The sequence below is a fragment of the Tenrec ecaudatus genome, chromosome 3 (genome assembly GCF_050624435.1).
Source record: "Tenrec ecaudatus isolate mTenEca1 chromosome 3, mTenEca1.hap1, whole genome shotgun sequence".
Taxonomy (NCBI): domain Eukaryota; kingdom Metazoa; phylum Chordata; class Mammalia; order Afrosoricida; family Tenrecidae; genus Tenrec; species Tenrec ecaudatus.
Window position 1 is genome coordinate 206,471,091 of NC_134532.1, and position 21,529 is coordinate 206,492,619.

Consider the following 21,529-nt stretch of genomic DNA (forward strand, 5'->3'; position numbering starts at 1 on the left):
ACACCTCCAACCTTATATAATATTCTATTATTTAGCAGCTCAAACACACCTCTAATCATAACCTTATGTCTACTGCTGGAAGTCTCTTAAGATGGAAGACACAATAGCTGTAGTAATAACTAAAACATACCAATGATCCTGAAGATGCATTCATTCTATTTTATATAAAGTTACCGTAAGTCAGAATGAACTCAAAGGCAACTAACAATAGCTGTGGAAATGAGTATTTCAAACAATTCTACGTTATTTGTATTTTTATATAAAATTTTCCTTAAATGGGCCCAAGTTTGGAAAGCAAAAGCAAAGACAGCAATATCTAAATGACTAATGTCCCCAGCTATCGATACTTGTACTGTATGAGGGATCTCTCTAGATGTGCTTACCAGTTGAAAGTGGATAGTAGTTACCTAGGCTGTATACTCATGGTGACTTGATTATAGTAATGACCCCCAATTGGATCACACGTTCTTGTCTCCATGTTATCTGTTAGTGTCCTCTGGATTTTTTTGACTTGGCCATGTGGTTTGCTGTGGCCAATAGGACAGTAGCAAACACAGTAAAAGCTGACACTTAAAGAACAATTACATTTGTCGGACAAATTGCCACTATGTAAATTAACCCTAACTAGCCTTGGAATGATAAGAGACCACTTGGGTCAGCCTTTCCTGTTACCCCAGCAACAGGAGTCAAACTCAGGACATGGGAGACAAGGACCCCTTTCTGGAATGCCCATCTATCTACTGCCATGGGAACTTCTTTGTTCTTTCAAATAAAATTGAGTTTCAAAGTTAATTTTACTCATGGATTTCATCATTTTGGACTTTGATCTTCTGCTTCTCGCAAAAATTCTAGAGCTGTGATAGCCACTACTTTGCTTCATCAGGGTCTCTGGCTGTCCTTCCTTAAGGATTATGGAAGTAACCTTTGCACTCCCCCATCTGTGGTAGATGCAAAAAGTGGGAGCAATGGTTTCCTTCTCTTGATCCACGTCCTTTGCAATGTGACTTGCAGCTCCTCCAGTAAGAGGAAGACTTCCCTGCATTGCCTTTGCCGCCCAAACAGGACCTTGAAAAGTGTGTGTCCTAGGGCTTACTCTCCTTCCGTTCTGGAAACACTGTCAGCAAGCCTGGGCTGGCCTCTGGAGGATGAGGGACATGTGGCCCAACTGCTCTGGGTCCAAGCTAACCCTTCGGAGCAGAGCTTCCTCGCTGGCAGGCGGCTGGCCACAAACAGGGGAGTGAGCCCAGTCAAAGCCAGCAGAACTGTCCAACTGTGCTGAGCACAAATTACCATCCCACAGAATCATGTCCTTAACATGTTCTTAAGTCATATGATTTTCTCGATCCAGTGAAGTATGTCACTTTGGCAGAAGCCTGCAAAGAGGTAGAATGTGATTCAGCATCTTCTTTGTCCTGTCATGGTGACAGGGAGAGTTGCCCAGCAGGGCCAGCTGCTTCAGAAGCATGGATCCTACATGGACATGGAGCGGTTCCCCGAGGCTGATCCTTGGAGGACATGGAGGAGGATAGATAAAAAAGATGCTTCAAACCATGAAGATTTAAAATTCTCGTTCCTGCAGCAGAACCTAACACATTCTGACTAGTATACTGAAATTGTTACAAAGAGTGAAATATCTGCTTGTGCCTTTGGGGTTCCTGGTGGGTGGGTAAGCTGGTATCAGAGGCTGGAGAGCTGACAATGTATGCCATATTTACAAAATAGCTGATAAAACTGTTGTGCTATCCATTTATCCCCTTGCTGCGTAGGACTGGTTACCATAGCTGTCTGTCCGTGTTCCAGCACTATGTATCAGCCATGTGTGTGCTCCCATAAGGGAGGAAGACGAATACCTTGTCTTTTCAGGTCTCTATGACTACAGAAGGAGCCCTTGTGGTGCTGCTAACCATGAGGTGGGTGGTTTAAACCTACCAGTTGCTCCATGGGAGAAAGGTGAGGCTGTCCTGTGAAGACTGAGTCTTAAAAAGACTACTCTGCCCTTGATGGTTGCAATGAGGCACAATGGCCTTGAGGGGAGCAAGTTTGAGTAGAGTGTGTAGCAAGTCACTTCTAACGCAGACATTTCCATGTGTCATTCAGAGATGCTGGACTTTGACATCGATGTGATTGCCAACCAGAACTTTGGGATTTCTCCTTGTCATAGTAGTGAATATATTGTATAGATTAGGAGTAGACTATACCTTAGTGAGTAAAAGAACAATGGCCATATTCTGTGTTAATTTAAAAACTGTAGTCGTCTTCCTGATGGGAAAATAAAGATTGTACTTTCCTGCCTCTTGAGTGGGCTGCAACTCATGGCAACTTTATGGGCAACAGAATATAGCATTGCCCGATCCTGACCATCCTCACACTCTTGATCGATTTGAGCCCCTCAGATCTGTTCTTTCCGTTCATCTCAATGAGGGTTTTCCTTGACCCTCTGCTTTACTAAATAAATCCTTTTCTAAGGATTGGTCTCTGCTGCTGCTGCCCAAAGCAAGCACCCTTGGGAGCATTTTGATTATATTTCTTCTAAGGCTGATTTGTTCATTCATCCATGGTATATTTAATGTAAGTTGTCAACACAGCAATTCAAAGGCATTCTCCCTCCTCCTCCTCCTCCTCCCCCTCCCCTTACCCCTGCCACTCTTCCTCCTCCTTTCCATTGCCTGCCTTTCCCATGCATTGCGGTGACTGAAAAGATCCATGTTTAGAGGGCTTTCAAGTCAATGCCAGCTCATCGTGATTATATCTGGCAGAATAGAGCAGCCTCATGGGGTTATCAAGGCCCTAACTTTTATGGGAATAGATCACCAAGACTTTTCTGTCAGGAAGTGCTGGTGAGTCCAGCTCCCTACTTTGAGCTCAGCTGTTTAATTCTTTTCGCATTGCTCTGCCCAAGCAAGGCATTCCATAAAGTTGTGTTTGTCAATGAAACGTGAGAAGTGACTTTTATTACTTTCAGAAATATTTCTGTTCATCATCTTCCTTTGCTTATCTTGCAATGAGGAAAATTCCAGAAAGAGGAGCCTGCTCAAATCATCAGAGTCCTTGCTGAGAATGATATAGAGCAAACTCCCACTCTCCCCTACTTCTCATACATGAAAACTAAGTAGAAAGGAATTTATAACAGTTTGTTGGCTGAAGCTGCTGAGATCTGGGGTGGCTTTTCTTCACCATAATTTAGCCAATCTTAAGTAATATAACATTGTTTTTAAAGTGATGAGGAAAATGATAAAGATCAATCATCTTGGTAATTACAGCATCGGTGCTACTTGCAGATAATCACTAGACAACCTTCCTTCACAACAAGTGATTTCACTTGTTTCTCTAATTAGGACCATCCTAAAGAAGCTGATTATGTTATGCCCAACTTCATTTCTCTAGCTTGGAAGTTGCGATACTACATCTTCAGTCTAGACAAAGGCAATGAGGAGGATAAACCACGACGAGTGGGTAGAATTGAGTGTTGAATTCATAGGAGCTTCCAGAAGGAATTAGAACCCATTTCTCACAGACATGTGTTTAAAATTCCAGTAGTTCACAGTACTTCTCAGCTAACTTTGTAAGGCTTCAATTCTGCCCCTTGAACCTATATACAAATACACACATTGCTCTGGTGCTTCACCCCAAAACAGAATTGGAGTTTATTTTCCATCAAAAGGTTTTCTCTAGCACAGGCCATATGCTTGTTGAGTGCTAAATCCGGAGCCAGGCAGGCCCTGCACTAGGGCCCTGAAGGTGCAAGTTATCAAGAGAGCGAAGTCTCATTGGGTCACTGCCCTCCAGCGCTTCACATTTTGCGAAATACAAAAAGTTTCCCTTTAGGAGTTTTCACCTAGCTACACCCGAGTTCCCGCATGAATATTTCCTGCAGGAAAAGTCCTGCATTTCCCCCAATCCTTGCTAGTTGACCTTCTCTGATAGCTGTGGGAACTCTAGGTCAGAACTTTGGGTTCACACGTTTCCTTTCAGAGTGACGGGGCCATCGTGTTTTCGAAAAGTCTCCATCACTTCAAATACAGAATTTGAACGGATAAGGAATGCGCAATTCTTGAGGCTGCCAGTGTGCTTTCCTGTCAGAGCCTCAGAAAAGTGAGGCGGCTCAACTGCAGTCACACCAGCAGCGCGCAGTCCTGGGACAAGGAAAACCAAGATTCGTGCGAGCCCGTCCCTCCTGGACTACTAGGCCCGGCATGCATCGCGCCGTGGCAGCGAGCTCCGCTACGGGACTCCGGGGAAAGGCAGGCCGGGAAATGAAGTCCCGGGCGTTCAGCGTCCCTTTGCAAAGAGGCGTTTGCAATCTTTGCCCGCTCCATTAGCGCGCCGGTGGCTGTTGGTGATTTGGCCCTCTCGCTCCCGCTCAGGGTTTTCGCGGGCGGCGGGAGCGGTATGGCTGGAGTAAACTCCGGGGGGAGGCGGAGAGGGGAGTGGATGGGGAGGTGGGGGGTCAGTGGAAGCGGCAGGTGGCTTCCTCTTTCTTTGGCCCGCTCCCCGGCTCTCCCGGAGGGAGCGGTGGGAGGAGGAGGAGAGGGCAGAAAGAAGGTAGTGGTGGCACGAGCCACTCAGCCCCCTCGGGGGGCGCACGCTCCGGGGCTCGCGCCCCTGCCTCGTGCCCGCGCCGCCGCCCGTATGTAAATGAGGGCGCGTGGCGGGACGCAGATGGACTCGCGGAGAGAGAGAATGGCCGCCGCCTCCGCTCAGTGCCGGAGCCCTCGGTGCGCGGCGGAGAGGAGAGGATTCCGGCGGGAACTCGACTCCTGGCGCCACCGCCTCATGCACTGTGTAGGTAAGCGAGACGGCCCGGGCCGGGCGCGGCGCGGCGGCGCTGCCCGAGGAGTTTGGGCTGAGGGGCTGAGTTGGCTCCCCGGTTTGGGTCAGTTCGATGGGGAGCGCGGTGGGAGCGGCGCGACCGGGAGGGCGGCCCGGCGCTGCCTGTCTTTTGTCTGGGCTGCCCGCCCGGCCGGCAGCGCTCCGCCGCCCCCTCGGCGCCCGGGCTGCCCGGGGACTGTTAGTCGGGACCCGCTCGCCGCGCCCCCGGAACCCGCCCGCCGCGCCCGCCCGCGCTCTCCCCGAAACTCCTGGGCGCTCCGGGCCGCCCGCCGCCCGCTGTCAGAAGGGAGGAAGCGGCTAGGCGGCTCGGGGCGCCGGAGGGACGAAGGCGGGTTGCCTCTCTGCACCCCTCTGGACGCACACACACCCCCTGTGGCAGCTGGGGTGCCGGGCCGGGGAGGCTCGGAGACCCGTCAAGGTCGGGGGTGGACAGGCGGCGGACTGGGTCGTCGCCGGGGGCGGGGGCGCCCCGCTCTGCCCTCTCTAGCGCAGCGGCGGCGGCGCGGTGTGTACCCCCTTTAAGAAGGAGCCGCTGGAGCGCAGACTGTTGGGATTTGAAGTTTTTCCTTCTTCGGCAGTCGGAGCAGAAATGGGAGGGGCGTCGCCAGGGCAACGCTCCCGCGGGTGCGTGGACTATTGCTAGCGGGTCCCGTGATGGAGAAGGTGCGCGCACACCCCCGCGCCCTCTCGACAAGGGTGCCCTGGCGCCTTGCAGTCCATCGCCCCGACTTGGCAGGCCTGACTCGGGGCGGTGAAAACTTGGGGGCGCGCGGGGCTGCGGGGACTCCCCCACCTGGCCATCGGTCGCTGTTTGCTGGAGTGAGGCTCAGGCTTGGAGCTGTTCCCCATCCGGGCAGGTTGGCTCTGTGGGTGCGGAGGGGCTGGTACCGGTGACGCGGGGCTGTGTGTCTGGGGTGGGGGGCAGAGTTGGGGAAGAGGCCGGAAGGTCAGCTCTGGGTGGGGAGGGGATGCTTGTGGCCGCCTCTGGCTCAACTTGCACCTGAACCTGGGCGTTTGGTGTTGGGGTTGTCCCCTTAGTGCCCTGGGACAGCATTCACCTTATCTAGCCCCACTCCGTGCCACCTGGCGTCCCCTGTCCCCACCCTTCTCAGGGGTGTTCAGGCAGCGCCCCGCGGTCTTCCTTATTTTTCCTAGAGAAGGGAGATTGTAGTAGGGCGCAGGGGTACAACTTTAGAGCAGAAATGGGCGTAGCGGACTCCGTAGGGGACCGGTCCCTTGGGCTGGCGGGCTGCCAGTGGAGGGCATTTCGGTGAGGTTGAGCAATAGGCTGGCGTTCACCTTAGGAAGTGTATTTTGATCTCTCGTTAAGAAAACTTTGGGAAATTGCTTCAATGCTCAAACGTGATTCTTTCAAGTAGAAATCTTTTTTAAAACCTTCAAAAATTTAAAGACGTACTGTGTTCGCAGTACCTCTTGAATGCACATCGGGCTCGTTTGTTGCTCACATAACGACCTTCCCCGGGAAATCTGTGAAAAAGCTTGAATCCATTCCCTTAGAACCCTCGGGTGGAGGGCAGCCTTGTCACCCTGGCTCCTGAAACTTGTAGTTGGAATGATTTGAGGATGCCCGTGGTCAGTTTCCACATTTTGGAATACTGCGATTTTCTTCCCTCCCCTCATCTTTTTAGCTCACTTAGATGCGCCAAGTATCATATATTCTTATATATATATGAAGAAAACAGTCAAATTTTGGGGAAGTGAAAAAATTACTTGAGTTTGTGGGAAAAAAGAGGTATCTTTCTGCTTTCTCTGCTCGAGTACTCAGTCCAGTTGGAAGACACTGCACATTTAGTTAGGACTGTATTTCTAGTAGGGAGCCCTGGTGGTGTATCGGTTTTGCCTTAGGGCTGTGATCCACCTAGTTGGCAGTTCGAAACCACCAGCAGCTCTGAGGGAGAAAGACTGGACTTTCTACTCCGGTAAACTCACAGAAAGTCGCTGAATCAGCATCGACTTGATGGCAGTGAGCTTTAGATTGAGTATGTCTAATGAGCAGTCTCCACATTACATTTCTGATGAAGTAACAAAACAGTTCTGTTGTTAGGGTATTGTATATGTGAGGACCTCCCCACCCTACTCTAAAACTATTTGCTTCCCACAGCCAGTCTTTGTCCAGAGGTCTCATATTTGTTACCAACACCTAGCTGATTCCGGGAGCATTTGATGGTGCGACTGACATAAAAATGTACGTTGTCTAATTAGTTTAAATGAGCAGAAAGCCCCATCTTTCTCCCAGGGAACTGCAGGTGAGTTTAAACTGTTGACCTGGTGGTTAGCTGTTTATCTGGTGACCCACGAAGCCAGTTCTGACATGCCACATTTCAGGTGTGTAGAAGCTACTTGAGCCACGTGGCTACCAAAAGGGACAGTGCCGGCAGCACTCCACTGTCATGGCTCCTGTCAACTCATGACAACTACAGACAGTCCCACTTGATGACAGTACATTGATAATAACTCAGTCTAGACTTTGACTTCTCTTTCTCCAAATCCTTTATTTGAGTAGGATTGTTCAGCCATTAAGAATGGAGGCTCTGGAGCTGCATTACTTGTATTTGAAACCTTGTCAATTTTTAAACATTTTTACTTCTCTGTTTCTCAGCTTCTTTACCTGTAAAATGAAGGTTGCCATTTCTGGTTACCGTGGTACTTTCCGTGGCTAGCTGTATGTGTGCCCACCTCCCTGATTGGCTGGCTGTGCATCTTTGCGAGTATCCCCCATATCCCTCCGACTTATCTGACTGCCAGTCTTGGGCTTCGATTGTTGTACCGTAGCACAATTCTGGAGGTGCAGCAAAGCAAGGTTGACCTGGGTTATGTAACTTTTGCTTCCTCATTGGTAAACCCAGTCTTTCACTTATAAAACCATCACAGCCCTCTCTTCTGTGTGTGGAGTGGAGTTTGTTTGTGTAAAGGAGATGTCTTCCTTTGGGCGCAGGTGATTGAATCAGTGTGTAACGGATGGTAGGTAGAGCACCAGGGTCATAAATTCACAAACCTTCATCAGAGCACATGCCTAAGAAATGCTTTCAAAAGTGCTTCTTCAAAACAGTCTAGAGCAGAGGATGTAAATAGACCCAGATCAGCACACTGCTGCCACGCACAAAAAGAAAACTGAATTAAGGTAATAAAGGAATGCCACCTTTGTAGTTGAAGAGTGGCACATTATTTTTAATGAAATCTGAGTAGAAGTTTTTAATTTCTGAATTTGCCAGAAGGGCGAGCACAAAATTGATATTCTGTTATCTCTTGTTCTCTATCTAGTTTCCCTTAATTGGCAACAGCCCTCTCCTACAAGGAGATTGCAAACCCTCAGTCTTCGTTGTTGTTGTTGGATGATCTTTAGCAAAATTGTATTTGCATGTGATGTTGCTGATATACTGTGCTACAATTTCTGCATTCTTTTGGGTCACTTTTCCTTCAAATGGGTACAAATATGGATCTATTCCAGTCACCTGGCCAGGTCGATAAATTCCAGATTTCTTAACCATCGGCGAGCGAGTGGTTTCAGTGCTTCAACAGCTTGTTGAAACATGTTAATTGGTTCTCCATCGGTTCCCAGAGTCTTGCTTCTTGCTAATGCATCAGTGCAGCTTGGCTTCTTTCAGTCCTGTTGGTCCTTAATCATGTGCTACCTCGTGAAATGCTTGCATGTTGACCAATACTTTGGTATGACGAAAAAAATAATATGTATTCTTTCCATCTTCTTTTGATGCTTCCAGCATTATTCCATATTTTTCCCATAGAATCTTCAATATTGCAACTCAAGGCTTGAAGAAAAAGAAGAGGCTTCAAGGTGCCTCGTGGTTGGTTCAGACCAACTTTTCCGTTACAAGCTGAGTACTTACCCTGTTAGTGGTAATAAAGTAGAACACTAAATAATTCATTTTCATATGAATTCTATTTCATATAAAAGAACAAAGAGGAGAAAGGAACATATAAAAGATGGACTAAGTGTAAGCCCAACCAAATCTGTAATTAGATTGTGAGTTGTCCAAACACTGCAATTATAAAGCAAAACATCAACCTACGTAAAAATGAAAGTTCAGTGGTTTGCTACCCATAGGAAATTTTATGTAACGGTATAGATAGGCTAAAGTCAAAAGAATTGGGGAACATGTATTACAAAAGAACCCCTAAGAAAGCTAGTTTGGTTGATTTAGCATTAGTCACAGTGGACTTCAGGACAAGGGCTAGTAAGTACCAGGAGGGATAAAGAGAGGGGCAATTCATACCATCAAGAGCTATAATAATACCACAGAGGAGACAAAACAATAAACTAAATGTATATATGTTCCAAGTGCAAAGAACAAAAATGGACAGGATTAAGAGTATTAGATATAAATTTAAGTGTAGTTAAGGTTTTAACACTTAACTCATTATTTGTAACACAAATAGAAAATCAATATAGGTAGAAGGATTAAACAACACAATCAGCTGAGCCTAATAGAAACTTGTAGCATATTCTACTGAATTGCTGCAGACACTTAGTCATAAGGTGTATTTGTGAATTTGGTGAAGGTGTACAGAGGAGATCACCAGCAATTCATACATTTTCCAGTCTTCAGTCCCATCATGTTTCAAGTCATCCAGTGAATTCCCCTCAGTGTCCCGACGCTCGCTCTGCTTTCTCCCCGTGTTTCCTACCCCTCTGAACTTTGTTCTTGGGTAAAATGTTGCATGTTTTACCTTAAACAGTTGATTGTTTTGTCACAGGAATCATTTTAATAACAGGCCTGAAAGGTTACTAAGGGCCATATTCTGAGGTAGTGCTGGGGGGAGGGGGAACATGTGTCTCATCCGTGTCTTCCTGACCATTAAGCCTGGTCTCTCTCTCTTTTTTAATCATTTTATTGGGAGCTCGTATAACTCTTACCACAATCCATACATATCTCCATTGTGTCAAGCACATGTGTACATTTGTTACCATCATTGTTCTCAAAACATTTTCTTTGTACTTGAGCCCTTGGTATCAGCTCCTCATTTTTCCCCTCCCTCCCTCACGTTCCCTCCCTCCCGCCCAAACCCTTTATAATTTATAAATTATTATTTTTTCATGTCTTAAACTGGCTGATGTCTCCCTTCACCCGCTTTTCTGTTGGCTGTCCCCCTGGGAGGGGGTTATATGTAGATTATTGTGATCAGGTCCCCCTTTCTCCCTATACCTTCTTCCCCTCCTAGTATCACTACTCTCCTGATTGGTCCTGAGGGGTTTATCTGTAATGGATTTACTTTGTTTCCAGCTCTTGTCTGTACTCGTGTACATGCTCTGATCTAGCCAGATTTGTAAGGTAAAATTGGGGTTATGATAGTGCGGGTGGGGGGTTGGGGAAGAAGCATTAAAAAACCAAAGGAAAGTTGTATGTTGTCGGTGCTTTACTGCACCCTGACTGGCTTGTCTCTTCATTGTGACCCTGCTGTAAGAGAATGTCCAGTTGTCTTTGTCTACAGATGGGGTTTCGGTCTCCACTGCATCCTCACTCTTATTCAAATGATAAGATTTTTTGTTCTGTGTCTTCCTGATATGTGATCCTATTTACCTGATCCTGTTGACACCTCATGATCACACAGGGTGGTGTGCTTCCATGTGGGTTTGTAGCTTCTCAACCAAATGGCCGCTTGTTTACCTCCAAACCTTTAAGACCCCAGTTGCTATATCTTTTGATAGCCAGGCACCATCAGTTTTCTTTACCACATTTGCTTATGTACCCATTTTGTCTTCAGTGATGGAGTGGGGAAGCTGAGCATTATGGAATGCCAGGTTATTAGAGCAAAGTTTTCTTCCATTGAGGGAGTACTCGAGTAGAAGCCTCTTCTCTTCTATGATTGTGAATTTTGTTTCACATTTTTCTTTCATGCTATCCATGACTATCTGTCTAATATCCTTTTCTGAGTAGTTTGTGGGTATAGCTGGGTACCATCTGGTTCTTTTCTGCTCAGGTTGTGGAGTCTATGTTTGTACGATCAATTAGTCTGCTGGAGTAATAAGTTTTCATTCTTCTTTCCTCCAGATCAGGAGAGTTCAACGGTTGCACCTTAGAGCAAGTGACAGTCGGCGTCCTTAACTGTTACAGCCCTGTAGACGTTACGGGGCAGTTTATGCAATCTTATAGGGTCCCTCAATAGCAGTGGTTTTGTTTGTTTGTTTAGTGAATTTTTGAGTGAGTTTTCCATAATAAATAGCTGATGGATAAACACTTCAAGCTTGACCAATTGAGGAAATAAGACAGAGTGGATGACTTCTCAATCTGATTTACGAGGCGAGAAGTACCCAGTTAGCAAACAGGAGAGGAGGGCAGGTGCAAACAAGGAGAGCGGGAGAACAGCAGGAAGACTGTGGGCAAGAATTTAGGAAAGGTGTTTTTTAGCACGAGACCCTCACGAAAGAGGGAGCACTTTAGACAGGAAGGAAGGTATCCTAGATGTGTTAGATAGTACACTGAATAGTCATACAGTGAATTAAAAAATGTAGGTGTGCTTGCAAACATAAAAAAGCGTAGAGTCTAGTAGGAACCGAGCAATAATAAAAATTAGGAGTTTGTATAGGAAGGAAGGGTAAAACTTTTGGATCGTTTTGTCTTATTTTACAGGTGTTAATCCCAAAAGGAAAATCTAGGGCATAGTTTTCATGTTTATTCCAGAAGTACAGATTCATTACCATCAAGTCTATTCCTATTAGAGCATTCCTGTTGGACAGTGTAGAACTGCCCTTGTGGGTGTTTTGAGGCTCTGAAATAGCAATTTCCTTCATTAACATTAACACAGGAGTTGCTGTGAGTTGGCATCAACTCGGTGGCAGTGGGCTTGTTTATTGGTGTGGTTTGGGCCTAAGAAGGTGTAGGTTAAATATTATCCCAAATATCTCACCTTTCCAAAGTGCTGTACCACTCCATCACTTCTGACATCAACCACCACCTTCTCTTCTGTGAATACCCCCTTACATTCCAGGCTTCTGCAAGGCCCTGCAGTGACCACTCCAAACTCACATGGGAAAGCAAATGTGGCTCCTGTCCTGTGGGTGCTGGAAAGTCCCAAATCAGCATTCAGACTTCTGCCTGGAGGACCCTCCTTTCCCCAGGGCTGTGGAACCTAGTGAAACAGATTTAAGAATCAGGTGCTGGATCCGAGGATGTGCTCCACTGGGCCTCTCGCTGGTGGGGAGATACCCCCTCCTGCTTCTCAGCTCGTTTTATACACAGCAGGATGGCAACCACAGTATATCCTGTGAGCATTTACTGCTCACAGGTGAATCGTATCTGTGTTATCCCGACTCCCCCCCCCCCTTCTTACCCAGAGCCATGCAAGAAAAAGGTTGGTTGGTAGGAATTCGGCTAGAAGAGCCTTATTAAATAATCCACTGGCCCTACAGGCTGTAAATCTTTACGGGCATAGAAAACCCTCGGGAAACCCTTTCTCCCTTAGAACAGGTGGTGGGGTCAAACTGATGACCTTGAGGTTAACAACCCAAATCGTCACCCCCTCAACCACCAGGGATTACAAGAAGAACAGCCAAAATGTTCATGAGCAGCCAGGATGGGGATACTTGTTATGTCCTCTGGGCTGGTTGTCAGGAAGGAGCAGTCCCTGGAGACCAATAGCAAGCTTGGTAAAATAGAGGGTCTGTGGAAAATTAGACCCTCAAGGAAAGGGATTGGCACAGTGACTGCCACGTGGATGCAGCCGTGGCAACCATGGTGAGAATGGTGCAGGGCGGCGGACTGTGTTCTCTTCTGTTGTGCTCGGAGTGGCTGTGAGTCAGAACCAGCACCGTGACACCTAACAGCAACAACAACACAGCAAAAAGGAGCATCGCCGCTGTGCTGCAGAAATTAGATCAATAAAGCATAAAATGAACAAATTCATGTAGATAAGCTTTCAAAAACTAAAGCTAGTAATCAATAGAATATGCTTGGATTGTGTATGATAGTTAAATGTATTCATTTTTTTCCTTTTTAAAGTCGTTTTATTGGGGGCTCATAGAACTCTTACCACAATCCATACATACATCCACAAATACATGTGTTCAATAATTTAAAATGTCAGTCCCATTTGCTCTATAAGTTAGTTTACTTAATAGTCGAAGCGTTCTACTGCTCATGTTGTCTTTATTTTATATAGGAGAATGTAAAAAGTGATAACATTCCTACATGTCATGAGCATAACATTGACGTAAAAAATTTACAAGTACAGAGAAACTGACAGGCTTGTCTCCTTGGTGAACATAGATGAAAAAAATCTAAGGGAAACAGTGTAGCAATGATGAAACATACAACTTTCCTCTAGTTCCTAAATCCTTCCTCTCTCCCCACTATCATGATCCCAATTCTACCTTAGAAGTCTGGCTAGACAAGAGGATGTACACTGGTACAGATAGGAACTGGAAACACAGGGAAACCAGGTTGGATGACCCCTTCAGGACCCAGTGGTAAGAGTGGTGATACCGGAGAGTGGGGTAGAAATGGGGAACGGATTACAAAGATCTACATGTAACCTCCTCCCTGGGGGATGGACAACAGAAAAGTGGGTGAAGGGAGACGTTGGAGAGTGTAAGATATGACAAAATAATAATTTTTTAATTATCAAGGGTTCATGAGGGTGGGAGAGCAGGGAGGGAGGGGGGAAATGAGCTGATATCCAGGGTTCAAGTAGAAAGCAAATGTTTTGAGAATGATGATGGCAACAAATGTACAAATGTGCTTGACACAATGTATGCATGTATGTATGTATGGATTGTGATGAGTTGTATGAGCCCCTAATAAAATGATTTTAAAAAGAAAAAGAATAGGAAATGAAATCCAACAAACATAGCACAACTCATGATAATATTAGGGTTTTTTTTTTTTACCACATTGTTGGGGTAAGTTACCAGCTTAAGAGACTTAAGAAAGAAAGTGTGATTATTTCAGTAGACTTTGGTGAAGAAAAAAACCCTGGACAGCCAGTTATGTGTTTTGTTTTTAAACTCTCTATGGTATTGATGTTCAGTGCCATTGAACTGATTCTGACTCATAACAATCCCATGTGACACAGGGGAACCCCCCCCCCCAGAAGATTTTTTTGACTCTGATCTTTTTGGAAGTATATCACTAGGTCTTGGCAGCAAACAAAAACTCCAAGAAACAATCTTTGTCTAATAGGTGGACTTCATTTTTTAAAGTTGTTTTGACATGTATTTAATGTATCACACAATTAAGTGGTTTAAATATACTTAAAAGAGTTGTGTAGTCATCAGTTTTAGAACATTTTCTTCATTGTTGAACCCATTATTCTGACTCTCAACTAACTGCCATTGGGGCAATTCTGTTATCCTGCCACTGTAGCTCAACCTCCCTGCCATAACCCTAAGGAATTTTTAGTCTGCCCTGAATTTTATCCTGAATTTCATATAAAGAAAACCAGACCAAAACCCCTCAACAGTGACAAATCAAACCACAGAAATCCACAATCCAAAGCAAAGCAGAAGATCATAGAAACTAGAACAAATTAAATATGAGTCAAAAGGTAAAGCATGACAATATGGCAAAATCTTGCTTAACTATCTTGCAGTCATCCACTCTCCACTGCACTTTGTTTGAGAGCAAGACTTTGCACCTCCCTAATCACTGGTCTGAAGGAATTTAATAGAGACTCAATTCCTATAGGGACTCTAAGTGGATTTTCATAGCCTTCTGCAACTAGGCACACTAATACATTTAACTTAAACTCTAATACATTTCCCTCTTCTGATCTTGGATTTTATTATTCACAAACCTTAGATGACACGGATTGATGTGCTCCCTCTTTGTGGACTTAGCTAACACCTCACTTAGATGGATGCTTGCTTTAAGACAAGCCTTTAAGGCCCCGTATGCTGTTCTTTCTGATAGCTGGGCACCATCTGATTTATAGACCACAGGTATAGCATCATACGGGCAGGTATTAATCAGGGCAGCGGGGAGTTCATTTGAAAGGTATACAACAAGCATTATACATCAGCTTTGAAACTTTAAATGGTTTACCACCGAGTACAAGAATAGCTTTTACCATCAATTATTTCATATCATATTGTAAGGCCTAACCAATGCAATAAGAAAAGAACAAGGGAAAAACCCAAAGCGGTAAGGATTGGAAATTGTGTGTGTGTAGGACAACAAAAATCAAAGCTACCATTATCTATAAAGGATACATTTTCATATGTAGAGAAACCACAGAGATCTATGAAGACATTTCAGCAGTATTGCTATGTACTAAATCAGCATACATGTATCAATTGTATTTCTATAAGCCAGTAAGAAGTGGAAGTCTTGATTAAAGAAATATTATAATAGTACCAACGCTGTGTAGTAGGATTAAGTATGAACAAGATACCATCTTTGGAAAAGATGTACAATTGTATTTAGCATAAGAAGGTGCCCCAAAGACATTAAGATGCCATATTTCTAGATTGGAAGACTCCATATTGTAAAAGTATCATTCTGCCAAAAATGAGGTAATAATTCAATGTAATCCTAATTAAATCCTGACCAGTTTTCTTTGTCATTGGACAAGTTGAGTAAGAGGGGAGGCAGTGGCCTACAAGTGGGCTTTGGGTCTCCACTCTGCACTCCCCCTCTCATTCACTGTGGTAAGATTTTTTTGGTGGTTGTTCTGATGCCTATCTCTGATCCCTTTGACACCTTGTGATTGCACAGGCTGGTGCGCTTCTTCCATGTGGACTTTGTTGCTTCAGAGCTAGATGGCTGCTTGTTTACCTTCAAGCCTTTAAAACCCAAGACGCTATATCTTTTGATAGCTGGGAACCATCAGCTTTCTTCACCACATTTGCTTATGCACCCATTTGTCTTCAGCGGTCATATCATGGAGGTGAGCACACAACGATATGGTTTTTTGTTTTTTTGATGCCTGATAACTGATCCTTTGGCCACCTCATGATCACACAGGCTGGTGTGCTTCTTCCATGTGGGCTGTGTTGCTTCTGAGCCAGATGGTGACCCCAGATGCTATCTCTCTTGATAGCTGGGTACCATCAGCTTTCTTTACCACATTTGATTGTTCACCCTCTTTGTCTTCAGTGGTTATGTTAGGAAGGTGAACATCATAGAATGCCAGTTTAATAGAAGAAAGTATTCTTGCATTGAGGGAGTACTTGAGTGGAGGCCCAATGTCCTTCTGCAACCTTAATGCTAAACCTATAAATATATACACATCGATCTAATTTCCCCATCCTCATATAGAAATATATTTGCATATGTACATGTCTTTATCTAGACCTCTATAATGCCATTTGCCTCCCAGTTCTTTCCTCTATTTCCTTTGACTTTCCTCCTGTCCCACTATCCTGTTCAGTCCCCACCAGGGTTTCAGCAATTCCTCTTGGTTACATTACCCTTGATCATGCCCAACCAGGACTCCCACACCCTTCTCACCACCGATTTGAATCCCTTGTTGTTCCCTTGTCCCTGGGTTTGTTAACCACCACTACCTTTCCCCCCACCTTCCCCTCTCCCATGTCCCCCTGGAACTGTAGGTCCCATTGTTTTCTCTACATTGTTCATCCAGCTTATCTTATTTAGACAAACCTGCGGAGATAACATGCACAAAACAAGACAGAGAAAAACCAAGCAACAATATACAACAAAACAACAACAAACCAATGACCAAAAAAACACACAAGAAAGAGAAGCGTGTAGTTAGTTCAAGGATTGTTTGTTGGCCGTTAGGAGTGTTTTCCAGTCCAGTCTGTTGGGGCACCAAGCCCTGGCCCCAAAGTTCACCTTCAGCATTCCCTTGCTGTTCAGTTGTACCCCCTAAATGTTTTGCCTCGATGTGGCAGGATCAGAATGGGTGCAATTCCCACACTATGTCTCTGGTGTTGTCCCCTATAGGGATATGGGTCAATGAGGGGCATCATGTCTCATAGCGGGGCCGTCTTTTGAAATAAATTCTTCTGAGGGGAGAACCAGGTGCCCACGTAGTAGTTGGGATTGGGGCCGGCCCCTCAGACCTCTCCACTGGTTCCCTACTCCAAGCCGACATGTTGCATTCACATCTTGGAGCACTGGGTTGAAGTCTGGTCGCTCTTTCCCTGTGGAGATATAAACAGTACCCTCCCCTTGGGTGGGTTAGTGCCCTGTGCCCCTGCTACCCTTTTCTTCCCCCCCCCCTTTCCCTACCTCCTTTTTACTTGTCTACCATGTGTATCCCTGTATTTGGTCTGGTCCCTGTCATATTACCTGGTCCTCACCCCAGAAATGTTTGTATACCGTAGCTTTTTCCCTATTCCCCTTGTGCATTTTTTTTTAAAGCTTACCTCAGCAGCCTTTCAAGTCTTTCTATATTTAAGTCAATGCTATCTTGAGGTCTGTTTTCTCTTTTTTGCCCTCTGGGTGAGGTGGTTCTATGTGGTGGTCTCTTATTTATGCTTGGTGAGTGTTGTTCTTCTGCCCATACTGGGTCGACAAGGATCTTTGTAGGGCTGGGTTTCTTCTAACGTATTCTTTGAGTTTTTCCTTGTCTGGAAAGACTCTTACTTCTCTATCTATCTTGATCGATAATTTGGCTGGGTAGAGTATTCTTGGGTTTGCATTGTTTTCCTTCAATTTTTGGAATATGTTGTTCCACTCTCTCCTCTTCTTCAGAAGGGTCTTGGGGAGGTGATGAGCCAGTCAGGGTGCAATGTAGCAACAATGAAAAATAGAACTTTCCTCTAGTTCCTAAATGCTTCTCCCCTCCCCCACTATTATGATCCGAATCCTACCTTGTAAGTTTGGCTAGACCAGAGGATGTACACTGGTACAGTTGGGAACTGGAAACATAGGGAATCCATGGCGGATGATCCCCTCAGGACCAGGGGTGTGAGTGGCGATACTGGGAGGGTAGAGGGAGAGTGGGTTGGAAAGGGGGAACCTATTACAAGGATCTACATGTAACCTCCTCCCTGGGGGATGGACAACAGAAAAGTGGGTGAAGGGAGACTTTGGACAGGGCAAGATATGACAAAATAATAATTTATAAATTAGCAAGGTTTCATGAGGGAGGCGGGAGTGGGGAGAGAGGGGGAAAAACGAGGACCTGATGCCAGGGGCTTAATTGGAGAGCAAATAGTTTGAGAATGATGAGGGCAATTAAAGTGCAAATGTGCTTTACACAATTGATGTGTGCATGGATTGTGATAATTGTTGTATGAGCCCCTAATAAAATGATTTTTAAATAATTTTTTAAAAAGAGGGGAGGCCGACTAACAAATTCTGAGTGAGGCCTGTTTGCTTAGTAGCTATGAGAGGGTGACCATAAACCGGGTGGTTCAAACCCACCAGCCACTTGCAGGAGAAAGCCGAGGCTTTCGCTCCTGTAGAGTCAGTCTCAGAAACCCACACAGAATCCACTCTATGCCAGTCATTTGGTTAACAGTAACAACCCTGACTTTAACAATTCCAATTGTGCTTTCAGTGATTCTGTGCTGAAAAGGTAAAGCATTTACCTCTGCATTTAATGATCTTTGCTTTTGAGAAATTGTTTAAAATTTTAAATGCAAGAGTTTTATTACTAGCCCTAGAAATTAGAGAGGCATTGATACTCTTTATTTCTATCAGTATATTTTGTTGTTCTCTCCCGACCTTTTGGAGACCACAAGTCTCTAATACGCTGTAGCACATTGAGACTTTTGTCCTATTTGTTCTTCGATCTGACCACTTAGAGTAGCTGAGTTCCTGGGAACTTCATCATAGACCTAGTATGTTTCAGGTGGCACCTCCGCATCACTTCACTGGACCCGATGATGTTGGAAAGCTTGCCATTACTACTGAACTCCTGTGTTTGGGGACACTGGACCATTCTTACTGAGTACGTCTGTAATTGTTGTCTGTAACCCAGTCTTATCACCAACCTTCATTCTGCCACAGCTGAGTCTCATTTCTTACCTCCAAAACACGTTGAAAAAGCAACATGATCAAATCGGTTTGATCTGTGCAGGGTTAATCACATAAATTTGGGGGCTTCTGGTCTAGACTTAATATTCTATTCAGAATGACGAGCTTATGGTCCTCATTTCAAGATCTTCTGCTGTAATAATCCCCAAACTTAAACCTTAGTTGGTTACTTGATAATTTTAATTCAAATTTGTTGCCCAAAATTATGATAAAAATTTAACTAGCTTTAAATTGTTTTATTGGCATGTAATTCTCCTGTCATACAGTTCCATAGTTCAGTCATATTAAGAATTATACTAATTCTGTGTACACGAAATCAAAACAGAACGTGAAGCTTGGTTTTGACTGCATATTGTATTGCATATTGCGTCATTCCGTTGAGTTCACGTAGCAAACCTGCTGCCGAGCTGTTAGGTGCGGTCAAATCGGTTCCTCCAGAGAAAGATGAGGCTGCCTGTGGTTCCCTAAGGAGGAAGATGAGGCTGTGTGCTCCCATCGGGATTTCGTCTTCGAGTCAGAATTAACTCAACAGTAGTTGGTGGATTGAGTTTGTCTCTGAGTGGAGAGGAATCACTACGTAAAACTCTAGGAGAGTTTGAGCTGATCTAGTCTGAGCCTTTATGCAGTCAGACAGTCTTTTTGATAACGTTCTTGGAAACTCCCTCTGGTGATAGTTCATTTACTTTCTGTCTGCAATTTCCACTTATGCAAACTAGTGACTAGCCATTTCATCAAGATTTATTGGGGACATTTTTACAGAGTACCATAATTACTTTGATCAAATATATACATCAGTGGTTTATTACACCATTAGTTTTTGTTTTACCAAATGAAAAAATATTGTCAATTAGTCTATGACACATCATTGATTTTTAGATGTATGCTGATTTCACAATTGTTCAAAATGTTTTTTTATTAATAAATCTTTTTATTGGGGCTCATACAACTCTTATCACAATCCATACATACATCAATTGAGCAAAGCACCCTTATACATTCGTTGAACTCGTCATTCTCAAAATTCACCTTCCACTTGGGTTTCTGGAATCAGCCAAAATGTTTTTTAAGAGCATCCTATAATTAATGGAATGTTTATGAATAAATGTGATATAAAATTCAGAAATTACCACTGAAAAAATGTGCTTTTTCTTTCATATACTGGGTCTATAATACCACCTTCCCTCTGCTCCTCCATTGTGTCATTTAGATATACTGTATGTTACAAGTGTTGCATTTTATATTGCATGCTAATATTTGCGCCTTTTCTTGGTTTCCAAACCGTATTGCCTTCTTGGGCCTTTTCCTTTTCCTCTAGAGCTCTATCAATAAGCTTATCAGTAAGCATCTCTAAAATACAGTAGTTTTGTTGACTTTTGACACTGTGAACTTGATCTGGCTTTTAATATTTTGTTTTCTTTATTTTTCAAACTGGGGTTTATCTCTTCTATTTTGTTAGTGTTGGTAGGCTTCTTAATTCTCTGTTATATATTTGACTATGTTTTAAGATAATTGAATCCCAGGATGTTTCTATGGGTACAACCAGATCAAGGGTTCCAGTGGAGGGGAGAGGGTGGACAGCAGGGGAGGTGGGAAGGACTAATGGGGAGCTAATATCAAGGAATACAAGAAGGAAGAAAATGTTTTGAAACTGATTGTTGTAGCGATTGTACAACACTTCTTGATATGCAGAACTATTGCATGGTGTGATGGCTGGATTATGTCCTAATAAAATGATTGGGAAGAAAACAACACAATAGACTTTTTTTAAATTGTGAAATTTTAACATAAGTATATTCAGAACATACTAATAATTGATAAATTTGTGAATTGGGAGTTTGTTACCCGGACAGTATACTCAGTACGGCGTTCTTTAGGTATGAACAAGTGGTTGTATTTACATTTTACACGTAGGTTTAAGGAATTTCTTCTCATTAACATTTATTTATTCATTTTTGTAATTGAATTAGAGATGCTTTTTTTTTTTTAAAGAACTTTTTTGGGGTAAAAAACATGATTGTAATACCTTGTCACTTCTAATTCATCCTTTCTCTACAAAATAAGATATCGTGCCATGAGATTTGTAACTTGGAAAGATTTCTAAGTGACATGTCTCTTGCATAATTCTGTTTTCTTCCGTTTGCAAAGAGAACCACCCATGGTGTTAAGTTCACAATGTGCTGACTGGAGTAGAGTCTGACTTTTGGTTATTAATAAAATAAAGTTTTTCCAGCAGTTAATAGACTTATTTCTTCACACAGGTTTTGAGAGTATTTTAGAAGGGCTTTATGGACCACGGCTACAAAGAGACCTCAGTTTATTTGAAGGTAATGCTTTTTTATTTGACTTTTAGTTTTTACTTTCTGAACCCCATTTACAAATGATAAGTGACTATTCTGCATGAGCTTTATATTAATAGGAACTCATGAGATATAGTGTTTCTCAAAAATGAATAAATAAAATGATCCACAGTTTTTATTACATAAGATTAAAAATAATTAGTATACTAAATCAAAACAGAAGAAAAACATACATTATATTTGCTGACTTATTTTTAAAAGGGACATGAGATTTAATTGAATATATATTTTCTAAGAAAAATTTTCCAAAATGTTTTACTTTTTGCTTGTTTTTGTCTTGTCTGATCTTTTCTTAGTGGCTGAACGCATTGATTTTTTTTTGTCATAATGCTAGATTTTATTATCTGAAGAGTTGTTTGTTGTAAAACTTTTTAATTTTTAACTTTTTATTGTGAGTTGAGTGAAGGTTTAGAAAGC

General features: G+C 43.6%; 1 long non-coding RNA gene across 4 annotated transcripts in view; it reads left to right on the forward strand.

The window, feature by feature from the left end:
- The window catches only part of LOC142442967 (uncharacterized), a 63,427-nt gene that overhangs the window by 24,872 nt on the left and 17,026 nt on the right, over positions 1–21,529 (forward strand). Inside the window, exons 1-3 of one of the 4 annotated variants that reach the window (XR_012783491.1) lie at positions 4,504–4,786; positions 18,571–18,669; positions 21,014–21,079. This is a non-coding gene — a long non-coding RNA (uncharacterized LOC142442967). Of the gene's footprint in view, positions 1–4,503; positions 4,787–5,466; positions 5,688–18,570; positions 18,670–21,013; positions 21,080–21,529 lie in introns of those variants that run through there. The other 3 variants (XR_012783492.1, XR_012783493.1, XR_012783494.1) reach the window with 3 other exon arrangements.